This window comes from Amphiprion ocellaris, chromosome 7, assembly GCF_022539595.1.
Source record: "Amphiprion ocellaris isolate individual 3 ecotype Okinawa chromosome 7, ASM2253959v1, whole genome shotgun sequence".
In the NCBI taxonomy this organism is placed as follows: domain Eukaryota; kingdom Metazoa; phylum Chordata; class Actinopteri; family Pomacentridae; genus Amphiprion; species Amphiprion ocellaris.
This window is the reverse complement of record NC_072772.1, coordinates 14,381,227-14,401,903: the sequence shown is the minus strand read 5'-3', so window position 1 is coordinate 14,401,903 and position 20,677 is coordinate 14,381,227. Positions and strand designations below refer to the sequence as shown.

Here is a 20,677-nt window from a genome sequence, read left to right as displayed (position 1 = left end):
GGGTATGAATTAAGCATATGACAGGGGTGTGTGCGAGTGTGTTTAAGCGTGTCCTGATCATTTGAGGAATGTCCCCAGACTACCCGGGTGAGTGGAACTGCATCGAAACCGGAGAGTAAGTATCACCTCAGCCGAGCAGCGATACTGAGAGGCCACAGTTAAGAGCAGATACCTGCACCTCGCATTCACTTCGCTCTGCCCTTTCAACACTTCTGTCATCTGTTGGAGCAACTGAAGCAGAAAGAAAATTACATTCTGCCAGTTAGGAGTTGATGCGTTCCTCATATTTGAAAAGCATGTCTTTACTTTCAAGACATCAAGTGCAACTGTTGACCCTCCGTGTGTCGGGGTGAAATGGTTTTGTTTCACACAACTCTGAACTCTGAACATGGTAGGAGAGCAGTAATTAAAATTTATGGTTGCGATCTGACAGGCTAATTTGAAGCTGCCACATTTCTTGAAAAAAAGATTGTTTTTAGAAGAGAGCTGCAGAAACTGACGATGGGTGGCTATATTTAAAAGGAAAACTCATTAGCTGCTTGGACACATCGTAGACTGTAGTGCAATGCTATTCTACTGATAAAACATTACGGAGCTTACAGCATCAAAGCAGCCTTGGAAACAGTATCGGAAGAAATGTAATTTACATTTTAAAATGACACTATACATTTAACTCAAAAATGAAAGAAGAATTAGTATCTCAAAAATGCTCTGCTGTTGCTGCCCTGATTCATCAGAAGAAAGACGCAAAAATAGATAAGAGTCAGAGAAAGATGGGGAAAGAGAATAAGGAGGAAAAAGGTAAACGATTAGTTGCTGGTATTTCACGCTGGATGATACTTGGCTTGGCCTCCCTTGTGAAACTGGCTCGCTGCTTCAGTGACTGGGCCCTTGTCCCTTCAGGCTGATTTACACCCAACTACCTTTTGACTCTGCAGTGTTTGTTTGCTGGTTCCTTAGCAACCGCAGGTTGTTTTCCTTATGTACTATTACCTGTCCTGTTTTTCTCCTGACAAGCAAGCTAAATTAACTCATCTATTTGTTGCCAAATACCATTGTTGTACAAGGGACACTAGGACTGGGTACATCAGAACCACACAGAACAAGCCTTTGTGTGTGTGCAGTAAGATCATCCTATGCAGACAATTCACTACACCCATCCGGAGTACTGTACACATATTACTAATGCACTTCTATTACAGTAGCTGTTTGGTTTTGGGTAATTGCAGTATTTCAGTTAAGATGTGCCTTGTAATTTGGTGTTTTTATAAGCTTTAAAGCTGAAATGACTATCCTGTATCCTTTTATTTCTTCCTATCAAAACAGAGTGAAAAGCACTGCACCTCTTTGACTGACAAGCTGTAGGGTTCACTGGTCTAACCGCAGTGCATTAATGCTAAACCATTACATGCTTGCACAATCCATCTTGGCAGGACTAAATGGTTGCCATTGTCCATGTAAATACTTCTGTGGAGAGTAGAGTTTTTGTAAGAGTTAGGTGCGGTCATTCCAAGGTTGTGTAATTCTGCAGCGAATGCAGAGGGGTGTGATCAGCAATTGTTCTTTTTAATCCTTTAATGCTGCTTTTGTCTTATAAATTAATGTCTAATTGTAATCTGTCTTTCCTGTCATTTGTCTTTCTGACCTCACCAATATCTAACAGTGGGAGTCCCACGAGTTCAGCCATTATAATGCGAGTCCAACAGGCTGTGTTCTGTTTTACACATAAAAGCACTCAGATTGTGCTGTGAGACGGTATAAAATCAAGTAATTCAAGTAAACAGTCACTTGTCATATTTTATTTCTACAAGATGCCCACACATTCGAAAGCATTTGCGTGTTGCACCTGCAAGTCGGCAGCACTTTTAAGAGAAGTAGTTAATTGTGAGCGCTCACTCCCTCCTCCCTTCCATTACCACAGCATTAGCAGTCATTTTGCACAGTTATCCATGTAAATAACTCCCATTTTTATTAACTTTTCTTGACACCATTTTCTTGAAATTGCCTCTTTTATGGTCCGCTTTTTCAAGATAATTGCATTCAAGTGAATTACTGCACATACAGCTGGTTGTAAAGTGCTTGCAGGGACAATAAAGAACCTCTTGGGCCATGCACACATTCACGTACTCTTGGAGACATCTTTTGCCAGGGTATGAAGTAATGTTATAAAATTCAAAACACGTTTCACATGCGGTGCAGTAAAAGTGAGACCGCTCCTTTGCAGAGGAAATATGAAAGGTTAAAGCAACACAGAATTTTGTTCAATAACTTAAACCTTTTTGTTTTATTCTTTCAAAATGTCCACAATATTTCCTGAAATGGGCTTGAACTGTCCCCTTTCATGCGGCTGTGTGGCAACAGGTGCGGCCCACTGTCTCCTCTGATGGATATGATAGCTGCTCTCTGGCTGGGATTCTCAGAGGCAGCGTAATCCAGCCCTAATCTCCCTGTAATTCGGGGTGGATTGAGTTCTTCAGATGAGCAAGTGGAAACCTTTGCTGGTGTGTGAGAGCTGAATACGTCTAAATTGGCCCTACATGAAAACCAGTCACTGGTTTGCTTTTTCATTCATGTCAGTCTGTATATAATATGTTTTAGTCATCTAGATCCAAAATCCATATTTGTGGCTTTAGCTGTAAAAACAACTGCTGTTATAGGTTTGCTACTGTTTGAACATGCTTTCTTACCTCAGCACTTGCTTTTATTGGGTTTTTGTTTTTTTTGTTTTTTTTATTACTTTAAAGCCAGTGACCAGGTTTTATATTTATAGGAAATGTGAAAATAATGTAGACACAGAATATCCCTTTTAGATGTGCAGTAACATGTTTCTTTTTGTAAATGTGTATTTAAGTTGCAAAGAAACAAAGCATAAACAACAATGTTGTGTGCACTGAAATACTCTCTAGGGCTGTTTAAACCCATGTGACCAAAACCTCTGTAAAATATGTACTGACAGTAAGTTATGCACTGTCAAGTCAAATTTCTATGTAGCCCTAATTAATATAGCAAATTTACCTCCAAGGCCTTTGCAAAAATATACTGTATCACCTCATCTATTCTTTTCAGGGAGAGGAAGAAATTATTTTTCACATATTTTAATGTATATCTAACAGTCTAATCCACAACAAACTGAACACTAGAGGTCTTTTCTACTTTTTAATTAAATAAATGAAAGAAAATAGTTCAGCATAATTACAAATGCACTAAATTAACTTCAACTTTATACAAACTTATTCACTCACTTTCAATTATTTTTTAGCTTGTACGATTAATTCCATTATCAATGTCTCTATGAATAAATGTATTGTAAGTACACCCAGAACTGTCACAGTTCATTTCATTGATATCTACACTAAAACTGACAGCCCATAATACATCATAGTCACATTAAGTGTCATCCAAATTAACGATGCAAAAGTTTAATTTGAGTAGTTGTGTGAATTTCTGCTCTCTCCCAAATGTTTAATGTGATGCTTTTATTAACTGTTTAAAATGTTTTGCATTTGTTCCTTTTATTTGTCTATATTCATGTGCATTCTTTGTAACTTATTTAAGTATACACATTGAACCTCTCATGCAGTTTTAAAAGAAATTACAATTTACACACACACTCGCATAATTAGACTTGTATTTACTATTATTCATTTCATTTTTCAGACCCTGATTTCATTCATAGCTATTTGAGACTTGCTGTTTTGTTTTGCTTTTTTTTACACCAACCTCCCTTCAAATATGTCATTTTTTTCCCTTCTCATCACAAGAAAAATGAAGAAAATACTCAACGGCATGTTTGACTTCCTGAGTGTGTGTCAATAAATAGTTACAAATGACTGCTGACTGAACAGGATGCTTTCTGCTGACATGTGTCACAGTGTCATCAGTTCAGCTCACTCGGAGCACTAAGCTCACCCAGCAGGTTGCTGTCAGCGCACAAGTGCCCAAACCCAACTCACACAAACAAACGCACACATGCACACACCTATGCATACACACAGGCACGGAGATCAGCCGGGATTACTGTCAGAGAGGTTAGTACATCATGACTGACTGAGCAATCCACATACATGTGCCAACAATTTCCTTTCACCTGGGGACAAAGGAGAAGGGAGGAAGAGCAGGGGAGGAAAAAAAAACCTGCAGAAGATGATGGGGAAGATACCATTTGTTTATTTATATGGAACATCTTTACTGAGGGGAAAAGGGTGAAAGAAAAAAGGGTTGTATTTTCCCTTCTGTACTGTCGAGATGAAAGATTTACTGTCTCAATAAAATAAAGAATTTGTAACAAGGATCCTTGTCTAATAGCTATTGAGTAACTGAAGACCTTAAGGAGATGGAAATCTACAATGATCCAGCTTTCTTTTTCCATTGTGTGGATGTGGGAGGTCTCCAAACTCACTTTGAGGTTTTAATCCAATTAAGAAAACAATGATTTATGTACGCATTGTGCCAGAGCAGTCTGCAAGATCTTTGTTCTCAATATCTCAAGTCGAATGCTACTTTTTATAAATGGGTGGTATAATAGCCCCGAGATCTTTACTGATTGACCTGCTCGATAAAAACACTTAAGAAACCCAGCGTAGTTCTTTTGTTTAATCTCAGAATCATCAGGCATTTCCGAGTAAAACAGATAAAGACATAAATCTAAAGGAAACTCAAGGCAGGAAGACTGTTCCAGGACAGTTTTACTAGGTATTTAGATCAAGACAAAAACTCAGAGTGAGGAAATTCTGCTGCATGTGTGGAAAGCGCTGATTGTCATGGATGACAGTTAATGGAAAACACACAAGTATCAGGTGTTATTCACTGTATCTCTTGGCTGCTGCTCTGTTTGGGTAACCCTGCACACGGACCAACAACCCACAATGAGGTGCATGCACTCTCCAAAAAGTCGTTGTGTGAGTAATGCATGAGCATGTGTGTTACGCATGTGTGACTATTTGTGTCTGTGCATGTGTTTATATACGTATACATTTAGCGTCTGTCACTGAAGGTGTGTTGCTTCGACTAGCGTAACAAGCGCATACATGACGGTCTGCACACACAGATATTGAATGAATGAAGACATACCTGAAGCAAATATCTACATGTCTCTGACTATACGAGTTTATTCTTTCTCTGGCACATGCTTCGTGCCCTGCCCTGGTATTTAAAGCTGAGTAAATCATTTATATCTCACAGATTTTGTCAGTCAACACAGAACACTGGCTTTCTTTGTGCCTGGCCACTAAAGCTAACAGCAATTCACCAGATGTGTTTTGAGCCATTGTTGATTAAGATAGCAACCATTAGTTTGTATCCAAGGCCATCCCCGAACAATAGCTTTCATTGTGTTTTTTTTTTCTTCCGCTCACTCAACCTGAAATCCAGCGAAGGTGATGCATTATTATTGACAGCATTTCATGCTAAATTTACTGGAACATTTCAAAGTATTGCAAAAGAAATACTAATGTACAACAATTAGTCCCAGAAGCTTAATTCTGACTCTTAGGCTGAGCCGCCTGTACCATACCACTGTGATTAATAAGGTCAGAGTATTATAATGGGCATAACTCAATGATTGCACAATGGAACGCAGGTTTTAGGATCTGCTATACAAAGTTTTGAGCTTCTAGCCAGTGTTAGCATTGTTCTGATTGCTTACCCAAACTAAAATATGGCTGTTTTGTCCAAAATGTTTCCCTTCAAAACTGCTTTGTGCATGTTACTTGTACAACAATCAAAACAATGTGCAAAATCTTCAAAATAATATTATTAATTATACTTTTATTAATTACGTAATTATTTGAATAGAGTAATGTCTATGTATGTGCGATTGATTGAATTTTACAACTGAGTGGATGCTCCAGTGCTCTGTCTGCTAACTTTATCACAGAGGAACCACTGTGCTGATGTGGATGAGTGGCTGTGAGCCCCAGAAACCATGCTGCTGACAGCCCCAGACTGATCTGACAGCAGGCGATGGGAGGAGAGCGAATGCAGCTAGCAGGTGTCGGTCAAAAGGAAAATGTAAATGTAAGGAAAAGGAGAGCAGCTGCGAGGTTGAAATTCAGTGTAAGACAAAAGTCCAAAAAAAGACTTTTCTTTGAGTTAATGTGAAAACTCTGATTGCATCCTTCAAAGCTAAAAAGAAAAAAAAGAAAGAAAAGCATTTCCTTTCAGACTCGCTGAAACTCGACCCCTTCAAAGGTGAGGAAGGGTCAAAGCCACGTTTGGATAACTACGTGCGACAAGCTGGCCTTTGACTCCAGCACCCCGTCACTCCAACTGCTGGATGAGAAGTAAAACTAAGAAAACACCCTCCTCTACACCTTTCTGTTGTTTTTGATCTCATTCTTCTGTCCACCATGAAATCAGTTTGCCTCAGAGCCAAGAGTCACAGATGCCTTCTGGATGAATCTTCGTGCATGAGAGCATATGTGTGTGTGTGTGTGTGTGTGTGTGTAAATTTGTGTGTATACGTTTGGGGGCCCGAAGGGTCACCGGTGTCTGCAATCCTCTTTCTTCCCTCTCCGACATCCCAGAACGCCGCAGCACATGAGAAGACTGAGGATTAGAGAAAGTGTCCTCTCAGATGACTCGTCCATCTGTGCCCAGGATCGAGTTATAAGGAGTTGTGATATTGGGCCGATTCATTTCAATCAACAGCAGATCCAATTCAAATAAGCCCCTCAACTGCAAGGAAAATCCCTCCTGAGGCTCTGTTACCGTGTTCCTTTGGTGGAAGAAAAATAGCCCAGTGACATTTTTCTCCCTCTCTCTTGTTCTTTCATTTCTTGATCAACACACTTGGCTCTTCCTTTGCTTCATCATTCCCAAACCTAATAGTAAGGCCATTTTCATCATTTCTCCATTTCTTCTTCCCTTCTTCTCCCCCCCTCCAGTTTGGTCGCTAATCAGGAAGCACATAGTCTCTATTTATCATGTAAATTGAATCATTACTACCCACACCACAGGAAAGAAAAACATCATCATTGCCTAATGCATTTTGTGACTGCATTTATAGTGATTGTCATTATGCATTTTAACAGATGCGAGGGGTTAATGGTAATGCTTTGATCTTCTTTAAACAAGTTGGCTTGCGACTTGACATTTAGACACATCTGCGTTTTCGCTCAGTTCTCAGCAAATGTGCCAGAATATTGTTTCACAGGTTATCACTTCCTTCATAGCTTATGGACACTAACGGAATAAAAAGGAAGACATTACTGAGCTTTTTCTTCCACAACAGAAGCTCATGTGATTGTTTGACAGGAATTATGATTTTAAATGTTCTAATCTGAGGTTCCTCAGCTCTTGTAGATACAAATGTGACTCAGAGTTTTCAGTCATTTATATACAAATGAAATCATGTATGGTATTCTAAAGAAACCATCACATGGGTCTCTGCATCCCTTACTGGCACCCTTCTGTATCCCAGTCTGCGACTCCCTGAGTGGCAATCTCAGCTCTCTCGCTCTTTGTGTGTCTGTGAGTGTGTTGAGTTGCAATAGAGGCGACAGGTGTAGTCGGAGCAGAGAGCCACCTGCTGCAAACTCCTCCATAATCAGGATCTATACAAACACTCAGCTCTGCCACTCTGCCAGATCATACACTCCGTCTGTCTAAGTATGCACCGAGTCAAATTATTTACCAGTCTTTCTGCATTTCAACATCAATTTACTTGATTGTTTTTCCTCAGCCCATCCTGTGCTCCATCTTCCTTGCAGTCCTGTCTGCTCCAAGTCCCCTGAAGCAAGTTTTACACCACCATGCTTTCTTTGCATTAGCTGGTTTTGACAAAACTGAAAGCCCCAGTCAGAGATAAGGGGTGTCACAAATGTGCTTATAAACTTTTTTTTGTTAACCAGGTTTCCTTCATCCGGTTCTGTGCATGCTCCCATAAAAGGAAACATTTGACATGTCGTGTGACTCTTCTTCTGTTCAAATTAAATTTATGGCATGTCACCTGCTTTTGTCAAGAGGAACAGGTTGTTATGGTGGAGAGGTATAAAGGTTGTAAAAATTAATTACAGTAAAATGCATTGTTACTGCACGTGGTGCAAGAGAGGAATCTCAGGAGAAGAATGTTAATCATGGATGTTTACATATCTGTTTTACCACTCAGTGTGCACTCAATGCAGCCACTTATTAACAAGACAGCTGCACATTAGAGCTATTAAACTTTGTACTTCATTCATATAAACATGATGAACTGCGGGGGATGTTGAAATCACTTTAGTTTCTGTCCAAATCAAAGTGAAATTTATGTTATTGATTGAATATTATATGTTAAAAAAAAAAAAAAAAATCCAATAGACCAATCATTTTTTAAATTTGTGTTCTATTAGCTGAAGGACCAGCAGTGTAAAACTGTAAAACAGACTGAGCTGTAAACCAGGACCCAGCATAAAAACAAAAATAATGCATTTTCTGCAACACCGACTGAATGCATGTAGGTTCCTGTTGCAACACAACGCATACGGTTTACCTACTGTAACTGCATGACTTTGTTCAGTTTCATTATTAACATTTAGCTATACAAGTTTGCAGATATAACATATTCCCTCAGCTGAGAATCTGTATCACTTGTAGAGAATACTGTCAGGAATAAATGATGACAAAAGGTCTTACAACTAATTTCCAGAGCAGGTTAGCAGTGCAGCACAAGTTACTATGGTGATCTAGCAGGTTAAAAGTAAGATAAAGTTTTTAGTGCCAGTGAAAACTCTCTCTTGAGGCTCATCATACCTTGCTAACCCATTAATCTTGATGTAGTTCATCTCTCTGCCCTCTACTGGCATGTAGCTCACCCCTTGAACCCAGCTCCCCTCCTGCTACTATCCTCAGCTAAAGCTTTCTGTTTGCTTTCTGATCCACTAATTCTGAGGTTCCACATAATAAGTTATGTGCAAATACATTGTAGAATTCCCTGCTAAGCCACACTACCCTTTGTTTCTCTTTCAACTGCCAAGCCTTTGATTCTCAAGCAGCAAATAATGCAGCTAACAGTTCAATTTCAATTCAATTCAATTTTATTTATATAGCACCAATTACAGTCAAATTGTCTCGAGACGCTTTACAGAACCCATATGCCTGACCCCCAGAGCAAGCCAAAAGGCGACAGTGGCAAGGAAAACACCCTTTTAACAGGGAAAAAAAACCTCGAGCAGAATCCAGCTCTAATGTGGGGGGACCCATCTGCCTGCTGGCCGGGCGGGTTGAGAGGGACAGAAGAGGTAGAGAGGTTGAGTTAGGGCAGGGGTGGGCAATTAATTTTCATACGGGGCCACGTGAGAAACTTTGACGGTTGTTCAGGGCCGGACCAGTACACTTAAAAGCTCTGCTCAATATATATCTCAATAAAAACAATAAATGAAACAATACAATGATATAATGAAAATGTGGAACACAGAACACAACTATTTAATGAAAGATTTTGTTTTTTCATTCAAACTATGACTGCTGCCTATTGAGTTGTAGATATTTACTATCATAAAGACATACTTAAAATGTGAAACTGATTTTCCAAGTGCTTTAATTACTTTTCAGCAGTCACTATTTTTACAAACGAAGTAAGTAAGCCATCACTCAGAATTTATTCTAAAACAATATGACCATCAGCTGGCAGAGATTTGAAATTTGCCTTATGTCAGTTTTTGTTCATCATGAACGCCATGAGGTGTTGTCAGTTTTTCTAAATCTACATTAAGATGACTGTGAAGCATAAAGAAAGACAACAGCTCCCCACTACACTTAGAGCAATGTTCAATATATCTCAATAAAAACAGTAAATTACACAACACAATGATGTACAATGCCCAACTCTTGAATCTCTGCTCTGCTGATGAGAATGTTGCCCTCCAACTGGCTTGAGAGAAACTTCAGCTTTCTCATAAAAGCGGTCACCAGGCTGTACATTTCATGCACAAAGAGGCCCTTGCCTTGCAGCTTGGTATTTAGTTCATTCATTAGTGCAGTCGTATCAACAGCAAAAGCAAGGTCTGATATCCAGTCTGCATCTGAGAGCTTGGTGATGTCCCTGCCTTTCTTCTCACAAAACTCTTGAATCTCTGCTCTCAGATCCCAAACTCGTTTAAGCATCTTGTCCAGGTTGATCCATCTGACAGCTGTCTGGTAACCAAGGTTACCATGTTCACTATCATCTCCTCCAAAAACACAACAAACTGTCTGTAATTCAATGCTCTTGCCCTGATGAACTACTGTAGCTACAACATCAGTCACGTGGTTGATTTTTAGCACTGACTTACACAGCACCTCCTGATGTATAATACAATGCAAAAATATCAGTTTCTGTTCTGGGTTTATTTCAGTCATTTTATCTTGCATCCGTTTCAAAAGTCCAACATTTTTCCCTGTCAAATTTGGACAGCCATCAGTTGTAACACCAACCAAATTCTCCCATTTTAGTCCCAGCTTGTTCATGCATGTATTTACCTCAGTGAACCGTCGTGGTCCCTTCATTGGCTGCACAGCTGCCAGCTCCTCCGTCATCTCAAAGTTTTTTGTTAGTCCACGTACAAAGATGAGTAACTGGGCTGTGTCACGGACATCACAGCTCTCGTCCAGAGTCAAGGACAAAACGTCAAAATCGTCCACTTTGTTGTGCAGCTGAAGCTCCAGATTCTCGGCGCTGCTCTCCACCCGCCTCGTTACGGTTCGCCTCCAAAGGGCCACATTAACGAACGCTCCTTTCTTCTCCGGGCATATAAACGCTGCAGAGTCCACCAGACATTCTTTTATAAACTCTCCATCAGAGAACGGCTTACTGTTTTTGGCGATTTTGTAGGATATTAGAAAACCCATCTTGACTGCTGCATCCCTTGATGTGAGCTTTGGCAAAACAAAGTCATTGCTGCTTTAGCAGTTTAGCTAGCAAACCTTCAGACATCCTCCCCGCTCTGCATCAAATGTTTGTACTTCTCCGCATGTTTGGTCTCGTAATGTCGATTCAGATTATAATCCTTGAGCACCGCGATCTGTTCGCCACAAACTAGCCCACAGCTTTACCTCTGACTTCAGTGAAGAAATACTTGGAAGTCCATGCCTTGTTAAAAACTCTTTTTTGCCGTTAGCTGACATCTTCACAGGCTGAAGGTGACCAACAAACCTTCGCAGACCTTTCAAAATAAAAGTAGCGCAGGCGTATTGCTTGCATGTATTGTGATGATATATATTTGCATTGACTTTTAATATTTTCCAGTGACCTCATACGGGCCAGTCAGGGTCGTCCGGCGGGCCGGATGTGGCCCGCGGGCCGTAGGATGCCCAGGTCTGAGTTAGGGGGTAAGAGGTAGAGGCATTTATAAACAGTGATAACAGTGGATGATTTGCCACTCTTCTATCCACTTTTTTAAAGTATGGGGCCTTTATTTTAAGGAAAGGCACAATCTGGCTCCATATTTCTGGCCAACATCTGTCAGTTTTGCCTTCTGAGAAGGAACCACATGGCAGGTTAGTTAAAAATGCCATCTCTATATGTTATTTTAATGTTTCAATGTGACTCATATAAGAATAATAATCCCGTAAAAACACTATCTATTTTTGTTCAGTCTTTTCAGGTGCTTTGCAAGCCATGTAGAAAACTTGAGAACCTGTTGATCATATTGAACTATGGTGATAAAACATAGTGTGAATTATGTATCACTCCTTCGTATCCTCCACACATTAGACAAACTAAATACAGAATGAAGATCTGTGGCATTAACAAACTCATCTTCTGCCAGCGAAGTGATACTGACATCAGTTATAAAAGTATTTTGATAATGATTCACTCTCAGGAGCAGCGCTGTGGCCGTGTGTGCAAAGCAAGAATAACTTCAATCATACAGAATGGATAGACAAACACAAACGGATCCATTTCTGACACTAATCTACCTGTTAATGACCAGTTTTGGACCTGTGACTGATGTATTATTTCCTTCGTCCTAGTGCACACTGGGATAGGCCTCAATCTGCAATAATGGATTAAAGGGATTGACGGAAAAAAAATCTGAATGAACAAGAGGATTAAGTGGGCCAAAAATGTGAATGAATGCTGAACAGAGGATCTAATCGCAAGCCAATATCAAAACTGTGTGTCAATCTTTCGATCTGAGTCAATCTGTAAACGTGCAAACTGAACAGAGAGATCCAACCAACATTAGAAAAAAAATAATAATAGAAGTATTGTTTGAGGATGTGTTATGCATTGTCAAGGAATGTCTTTTCACTCTGACTTTTGGCACTGGCTGACACCATGATAAAGTGTGTCTGTCTTTTCGTCAGTTAACACACACACACACTGTAGCACATAAAACACCCCTATATGTCTTTCTTCCATCTGCCATGCCCTTGTTTCATCACCTTTAAGTGCTTATGAAATTATCTATATTCAGTGATGGCTCAGAGCCTTTTCCTTTTGCTTCACCAGCCAGCAATGTTGTTTGTGCAGTCAGTCCTGGGGGCAAATAGAGCTCACCTTGTCAGGGCCAAGGACACAGATACCACCTTCTCATCCCCGCTTGTACTCCCCTCCTTATTTTCCACCTCATGCTTCTCTCTTTTTTCATTTATTCGTTGGCTTTTCCTCCACCTTCTCTTCTACTTTTTGAGCACGTGAATGTGTTTGTGTACGTGCATGAATAAGTGTATATGTGTTTCGGCTTGTGCCTACACCCTGAGTGCATGGCGCGCTGCCAGATTCAGGCAGATAACATCTTGAAGGAAACATTACAGTACTGCATACTCAATTCAAATTACTCAAATGTTTATAGCAACCAGTGCCACAACAGGTGGAGGGGGATGAACCTTTGGCAGGCTGGCAGGCCCTGCTCTTCATGGAGCTGTGGTTTCTGATGCCTTATGACAGCAAGTCAAGAGGAACTGACTCACTTGAGTGTGTCCGACATAAAGAAGGTTTTGTCTGCAGCAGAGAAGGAATTGAAGGTGCAGAGCGACTGCACTGAAATTCGCACTCTCATTACTGAGGTATAATTTGCAAAATAAGCAGACATTATGATTTGATCTCTTACTTTGTGGCTACAGACATATATTTATGCCTGAAACTACACCTTGTAAAACAAATTGTACCTTACTGTTATTAGTGCACATTATTATTGTTATTTCTGCCATTTCTTATACCTCTCGCACTGTGCCGTTCCTTTTTTTATTTAGGAATGACTCTTACTATGGAAGTTATTAAAACAACTAAGTGTGAGTAATTTTACTGAAGTTGCCCAAAAAAACTAATCATGTCAACCTCTGTCAATGATTTGCAATTTACACTTGTTATTTATGACAGTCATGAGCAATATGCAATACATTTCTCTTTCAGTAACACCATAGATGAGTCATGCATGCATCTGCCTAACATGTAGCAGCTCGTATGCGCTTCGCCATCATCACAGATGTTTTAGCACATCGGACTGATGAGAGCAGTGCAACGGCTGAAAATAATTAATAACTAATAAATAGATGTTATTTTTCTTGCAATTATTTCATTCACAAAGCCTCATGGGATTCTGTAACAGCAAGCAAAAGATGCCAGGTAAAAAGAGCGAGTGGAGGTTCTCCATCTCCACTTAACTCCATCCCTCGAAGCTGACGGCTGACCTCTGGCTGCTCCCTGACATCAGCCAAGACCGAAAAGCAGAGAGCCCCCTTCACGGGAATCGCTGACATGCTCTGCTGTCAGAGCAGTTGACAGAGGAGAAGCTAAACATGTTGAGAAAATAAAAGCTCCTTACAACTTGCCAATCACCAATACCCATCCTCTGTTTTTTTTCTTTTCTTTTTTTTTCCCCCAAGTAGAAATATTTGAGGAGAGGACAGATCGCTCACCTGAGCTCATTACCCGCCTGCTGGCCCAACACAACACAGTTTAAGTGACACTAAGTCCTTTTACAAACACACACGCGCACACACACGCTTCTCTGCATAAGCGTCCACGTGTGCAAAAAAAAAAGAAAAAGAAAAGTTGATTCTGTCAGCACAGGAAAGCGTTCAAGCACAGATTTGCGTCAAAAAGAAGTCTTATTTAAAGAAATTTTGACAAGGAGGAAGTTTTCTTTGCTCCGTCAAAGAAAACATCAGATGATAAAAAGTGTCTGGATGTGGAGAAGGCAAGGATTGCTCACACACAGTCAAGCACACACACACACACACACACACACACACACACACACACACACACACACACACATTTGTTTGGTTCGCTTCATTTTATTTCAGCTGGGCACAGACCTATGAAATAAGCTTTCAGCAAATACGTAATTGCTCAGTTATTCTGCCACTCTGTTGATCCCACATTACACTGCCAGCACTATTGCACTTTTTTCCCCGACTCTCTTTGACATTTCCTTGGCTTTCAGAGCGGCTTCCTTTATAAACTCAAGTCTTGGTGTAAAATGTGGATTACAAGCGTACTGAGCTCAGGTTTTCATGTAGCCTAAATTAACTGAATTAGAAGCTGCTTTTTATCATTAGGGAAAACCCTGAGTGAAAGGCTGGAGGAAAGAAGCGGGGGGTGAAAGAGAAGAAAGGGAAAATGAGTTAGGAAATCATCTTTTTGATAAGGAATCTTTGGTGAAAAAAACTAAACTGGTGAAGTGTGTGAAATACTTTACTCTGCTACAACGTGTAACTTTCTGCTTCACCTTCGATGTTTGAAAATTATTCTCCATATGTAGTATCTTGTCACCAGTCGTTTTGCTGCCAGCTGTAAGCATTCTCTCCTCTGAGCCATTCATCCTATCTGAAAGGTTTGATTTGTTACTGTAAAGCAAAGCAAAGAACGGCACCATAAAATTCCCTGTCTAAATGGCAAATGAGAACACATCTCTCAAAGGCCAGACCAGGTCACAGCAGGGAAAAAAAAGAAGAAAAAAAGAGCAGAACAGCAGCAGGCTTTGCTGGATTTTGTATGGATGACTCCCATGCTCTCAGCTGTGCCTGAGAATGAGTTATGATCACAGTGAGAAACTCTGACAGTAACCCACCACCCACATGGTGTTCGTCTCACTTCGGGTTTTTCTATCCAGTTGTTGCTGTTCGCTCATGTTTTGTCATAAATACAACATTCAGAAACACAGGTAGAGCAAAGCAGCGGAAAGTTTTACAACTGAAAAACTTGCCATTCAGTTTAGCTATTTAATTATTGGTATTAATCCTCTGAGTTTGATACATTTTACTCTAACCTGGGAACTTTTGGTACTTTATCTCTCCATGAAAAAAGTTTAGCGCTAACATCTGGAGAGCAGCAACAACAGCAGAACAAATACTCTAAGTGGTCCGATGACGGCAAAGGTTTGTGAAACGTTTCCAGAAGAGGTCTTCATGAGTGCACCTGAACCCTAAAGGCGCGAGACCCATCCAGGGATCCTGTTGAGCGTGTTCGTTTTTTGAGATAGAAGACAAATACTTCTCTCCAATTAAGCTGTTTATTTTCTAAATATCAGTGTCTCAAAAGAATCTTGTACAAGGACCTTTTCTGTTTGGAACAGCCTCCCAGAAAAGGGTGAAGTCTGATATGAACAGAGCATTTTATTCAGTATGGTGAAACACAAACATATAATTCAAATATTGAAATGGGGATAAACCGTGGTTTAGACTTAGTTCTCCCATTTGTTGGTGCACAGACATGTCCATATCTCTTGGCACACGATTCCTCCAATCCCCAGGAGCCACACCCTGTGAAAAGAACCCTCCTGCAATTAGATTTTACCTTATAAGCTTTCCAGCTTGACCTGTCTGTATCCATCATGTATTTAACCCTTCAGAGCCTGGGGTTAATGCTCTGTCTTTTTTCAGGTCAACACAACTCACACATTAATTACACACCAAATGATTATTAATATCAATATTGTAATACTCATATGTGATATCAAGTTCAGCGTTCGACTAGCGGTGCCTTACAAAAATAAATCCTAACAATCTGCATGAGTTTGGATCCCCATTTTATACGTTCCATAAGATCCTGTTCTAATGTTACGGGTTCCTGGTCTGTTTAACGTTATGTGTAATCCCTGAGTGGTTCCAAGAAGACCCTGCAGTGATTACACAGCACTGACCATGATGGAGCCATGTGTGTTTGTGTGTACTTTAACTTGCAGCACTGTGAAAACAGATGACAGAATGTTAGCCATGCTAACATTAGCAAGTGTGGTAACAGCCGTTATTAGAGTTCAAAAGGGCAAACAATCAAAATGATCTTTATTATGCAAGATGCAAAAAAAATTGTGCAAAGCTGATCCTAAATGAGTCACCTTTGTCATGCGTCACCATGACAGCAAGTGGAGCTAAAATAAAGACAGCTAAGTGATTGTGGTGATTATCGAATGGACGCAAGTGGCTAAAAGTACTGAGTCACTGGTTTGATCTCCAGCCTGCCCAGACCCTTACTGCAAGTCCTTCTGCTGGTTTCTTTCCTGCATTTCCTGTGTCTCTTTATTGTAACTATCAAATAAAGGCAAAAAATGTGGATTAGCCATGCTGTTTCAATCAGCAAGAGAGGAACAACAGAAAACCTGGATGTATTTAACCAACTTTCTTGGCAAGGAGGATGGATTATATGCATCATTGCCAGGCACAGGGAAGGCTACTAAAGTTACATTTACAAGTTGTTTTAACAACTTGTAAATTAAGGTTACTTTTTAATAGCAATCGCCTCAGGAAATTTGTGCCAATTGAGTCTGTGTCTCCCGGCTGGGTTCAGATCTGGCATTTCTCTGTTCTGCATGGGTCTGAACTCCACCTTTCAAATAATACAAGGGTTCAGTTCAGTTCCAGGCAATACATTTTGTAGTCATCTTGGGCTGACTCTTTGATTTCACAACCAGTTATCTACAGCACTTATGTAGAGGTGAAAAAAAAATCTCATTTTGGTCGAGTGATCTAGCACTAGCTCTATTTGCCAAAAGAAGATTGTAAAATGTGACTGAACAGCATTCAGGACCAGCTTAGAACAGTGCGGTTGGACAGTTCTACAAAATTATAGGTAACAAGTGTAATGCAAAGGATTTTATGATTCTTTCTTTCTACAGTGAGCATGAATAGCAGCTGCAGTATGATGAAGATATGGTTATAGTGAGGTTTAGATAGAAAAGATTGTATTGGACATAAAACAAGATTTAAGTAATTGGTTACGCTAAAAGCTCTGCAACATTAGTAAGTGCACCTTTGAGTTTAAAGTTTCCCTATTTAAAAAATGGTCAGCACAAAACATGTTACGTGTTAACTGCAATCACAATGCTAAAACCTACAAACCCACTGATACAATCCTTATAATCCACACATTTCTTGGCTGTTCCCAGTGTTGGGGTTAAGTCATTACTGACAGGGATCTTCACGGAGGTCTGCTGGGTTTTTGGAGACTCTGCAGTGATTTGGACATAGCAGCGCACAGTAGCTCCTGGGTAAAACTGACAGGTCTATTACCGCCTATCCCCTCAGCAGGCGGATATGCACCCTTGAGCCAGTGATTATGACTTCTATAACAAGCCCTTCAATATCCTCGCAGCAAAAACATGCATGCAGACACACATAGACACACATGCTCAGTGGTTGATTTATGAGCTTGAGAGCCTGGAGGTGGGAAGCAGTGCGTCGTCCCCCAGACATGTTGACCAGAGCATGAGTTATCGAAAGAAGACAGGGAGGCGGGCAGCACTGTAATTAACGCACTAAATACATTAGGCTGAAAGATCCCACAGTACATCAACAGGGGATGCACTGAGAAATGATTTGGCCACTTAGTCCGAAAGCATCTGTGTTAGGGATGATTGTGTAAATGACGGAAGCGATTCAAAGAACATCTGATTCATAAGGCCCTGGCAACACATGAAAGCTTCTTTGGGCTGTTTCACAGTTGTGAAATCAGATTTCAGATGGTTTGTGTATGCAAAAAACATTTAACCACTATCCAAGCAGACAGAGGCCTTTGCTTTGGTCTAAATTAATTATTTGCTTTTTAATACCCCATCAGCTGTATCTTAAAGTAGTTTTTGGTGTGTAAATGATGAGGCAGACTCTCTGCAGATTTAGCAATTTGCTTTTTACTGAATAAATGATTCACCACTGTATACCATCTACATTTACCACTAATGGTTGTAAACAGTCTGCTTTAAAAGCAGAAATACAATACCATTCAAAAGTTTGGGGTCAACCAGGCAGTTTCATGTTTTCCATTAAAACTCACACTTTTATTCGTGAGCTAACATAATTGCACTAAGGTTTTCGAATCATTATTTAGCCTTTCAACACCATTAGCTAACACAATGTAGCATTAGAACACAGGAGTGATGGTTACTGGAAATGTTCCTCTGTACCTCTATGTAGATATTCCATTAAAAACCAGCTGTTTCCAGCTAGAAGAGCCATTTACCACAGTATCAATGTGTAGATGTATTTCTGATTAATTTAATGTTATCTTCATTGAAAAACACTGCTTTTCTTTCAACAATAAGGATGTTTCCAAGTGATCCCAAACTTTTGAACAGTAGTAAATATAAGAGGAGCATATAATCCTAATTACATTTAGAACATAGACATTGTGGTGAAAGGTTTGCATATAGTAATCACTCCACAGTAAACAATAACAATTTAAAAATTATAATAATAAAATTAAAATAATGAGGTATTTTTAGTGAATTTTTAAGCTTTTTACATTCTTTAGCAGTTTGTGTTCACTTTGCACACATCTTTCTACTTTAGTGACTATTGTTCTTTTTGCTGTCTCTGTGGTTTTATGTATTAATTAAAGTCACGTACAAGTAGCGATGGGAATTTGAACACTGCGGCTTTCACACGGTTACACACTGCATCATGAAGTACTAATGTTCATTTGATTTCCATTTTGTAATATTTTATGACATGAATGCAAATCGAAAAACTTCACCGCTCATCTTGCTCAACGTATGAATCACAGCAGCAACTACAGTCAACAATGTCTTACACATGCACCTCAGCGAGGAGGAGATCCTCCTCCGCTGCCAAAGATGACTCTCTTCAACTGTTATGGAAGACAATGGGGTGCATTGTGCATGTTGTCGAAAGCATCCGCCTTTGTTGACTTAAGTAAGACCCGCCATTGCTGCAGCACTCAACGTTTAGAGATAACTTCCTCTGTCATGACACAAAAGCGGCTGAAACACCGCGAGCCACTCCTCCTCTCGCATCAGCCCCTGCTAATTACCTGAGCATACGCTAAGCTGACAGGTGAAGGTGTGCGATGGATGTCTTAGTGGGTGGGGGAAAGGGGCTGCCCAGGGTTGACACCACTCCACTCCGGTGACCCACAGCTGAACCTGGACCTGCAAGAAAATAACAGGTTCTCCAATTAGGCCGCCAGTGTCTCACCTCAGGGCTGTTTCTGGAAGTCTTCCTTACCTCGCCACACAACAATTAGCCTGGAGGGGCTGCCCGGCCTGTGGAGGCTTGCAAAGTGTGGTTCCTTGAAGACCTGCCTCCCTGCCTGCCAGCCAGGGCCTCTGTTTTCACAAGGATGTTTAATAGGAAAACGTTTGCACTCATTCCCTCCAATTAACGCAGATAAACTGTACCATTTCCAAAAGCTGTTGTTATTATAGTCTTAATTCAACCAGGTGGTGAAGCTGAGTCACAGCTCATTCTTTAAAGCTTGGCAAATTGTACGGCCAATTTTGAGTAATCGATGTTTAATATGATCTGAACAGTTTGCCATTGTATGCACCAATAGCTGTTACCATAAATTCTGATAGTCTTAATACAAGATGTGTACCAGAACCAGGCAGTTGGACTTGTTCGGTGAGGTTTAAGCAGTTGGGACAATTAAATGGTCATAACTAATATGATGATACTGAAAGCGCTGCGTTGTTTGAAGGAAACCATGCACACCATTTTTCATAGCATATTATACATATGTGCTGCTGTGACAGGCTTCATTAAGGTTAGTATTAAGATTGATTACTGGAAAATGCTTCCAGTCTACTTTCAACAATATTGGCTTCTAACAATTTTAGTAGTGCCATTAAAAAAAATGTATTTCCATAATATTTTCCATCATTTTTGACAGTTGTTCTGTCAGCCCTATTTCCCATTCATGAATGTACATATTCACCTTTGTTTAATCACCTAAGCTGAAATTAATTGTGCTGCTAATTAGGGTGACGGGGGAATGGCGAACTAATCAGAAATGACTTTTAGATTTTGAGAAAAAACTTGCAAACACAGTACAACAACAAATACAATCTAAGAAAACACATTCTTAAATGAAAGAAAAAAAATAAGATAGGGTCTCTGCTGTTGTCCATACTTGCACAGCAAAACTAAGAACAAGCCAAAGACCAAATCTTTACAACTGTGGCATTTTATATATGTGGAAATTCAATGCACTGATTTCTTATACACAGATGTTTGTGGTGGTTTTTAGTTGTTATCAAATAAAACAAGGCATTTAGCACTGTTGGAAATTATTACATGTATTTTTTGTAACACTTTCTAACATTGTATGGACAAAGCAATAATTAATCAGTTAATGGAGAAAATGATTTGTAATACAGATGCTATCAACAGCATGTCTTGTTCATTTTATTTAGTTGTTGGCCTTGGATGATGAGGTCCAGTTACCAGGATCACTACTCTGCAGCTCGCTGGTCCCGTCCTGCAGCTCATCCATGCCGTCCTCCTCTCAACAGACCAAATCAAGTAAGATCTGTTTAGA

The 20,677-nt window shown here is 40.0% G+C and overlaps 1 long non-coding RNA gene across 1 annotated transcript; it reads right to left on the bottom strand.

The window, feature by feature from the left end:
• Window positions 1-16,002: 16,002 nt before the first annotated feature.
• On the bottom strand, window positions 16,003-19,468 carry LOC111576670 (uncharacterized). Its single transcript, XR_008602368.1, has 3 exons — window positions 19,366-19,468; window positions 19,172-19,289; window positions 16,003-16,093 (listed from the first exon to the last, which is right to left on the bottom strand). It is a non-coding gene; the product is annotated as an uncharacterized LOC111576670 (long non-coding RNA).
• Between the last annotated feature and the right edge of the window lie 1,209 nt (window positions 19,469-20,677).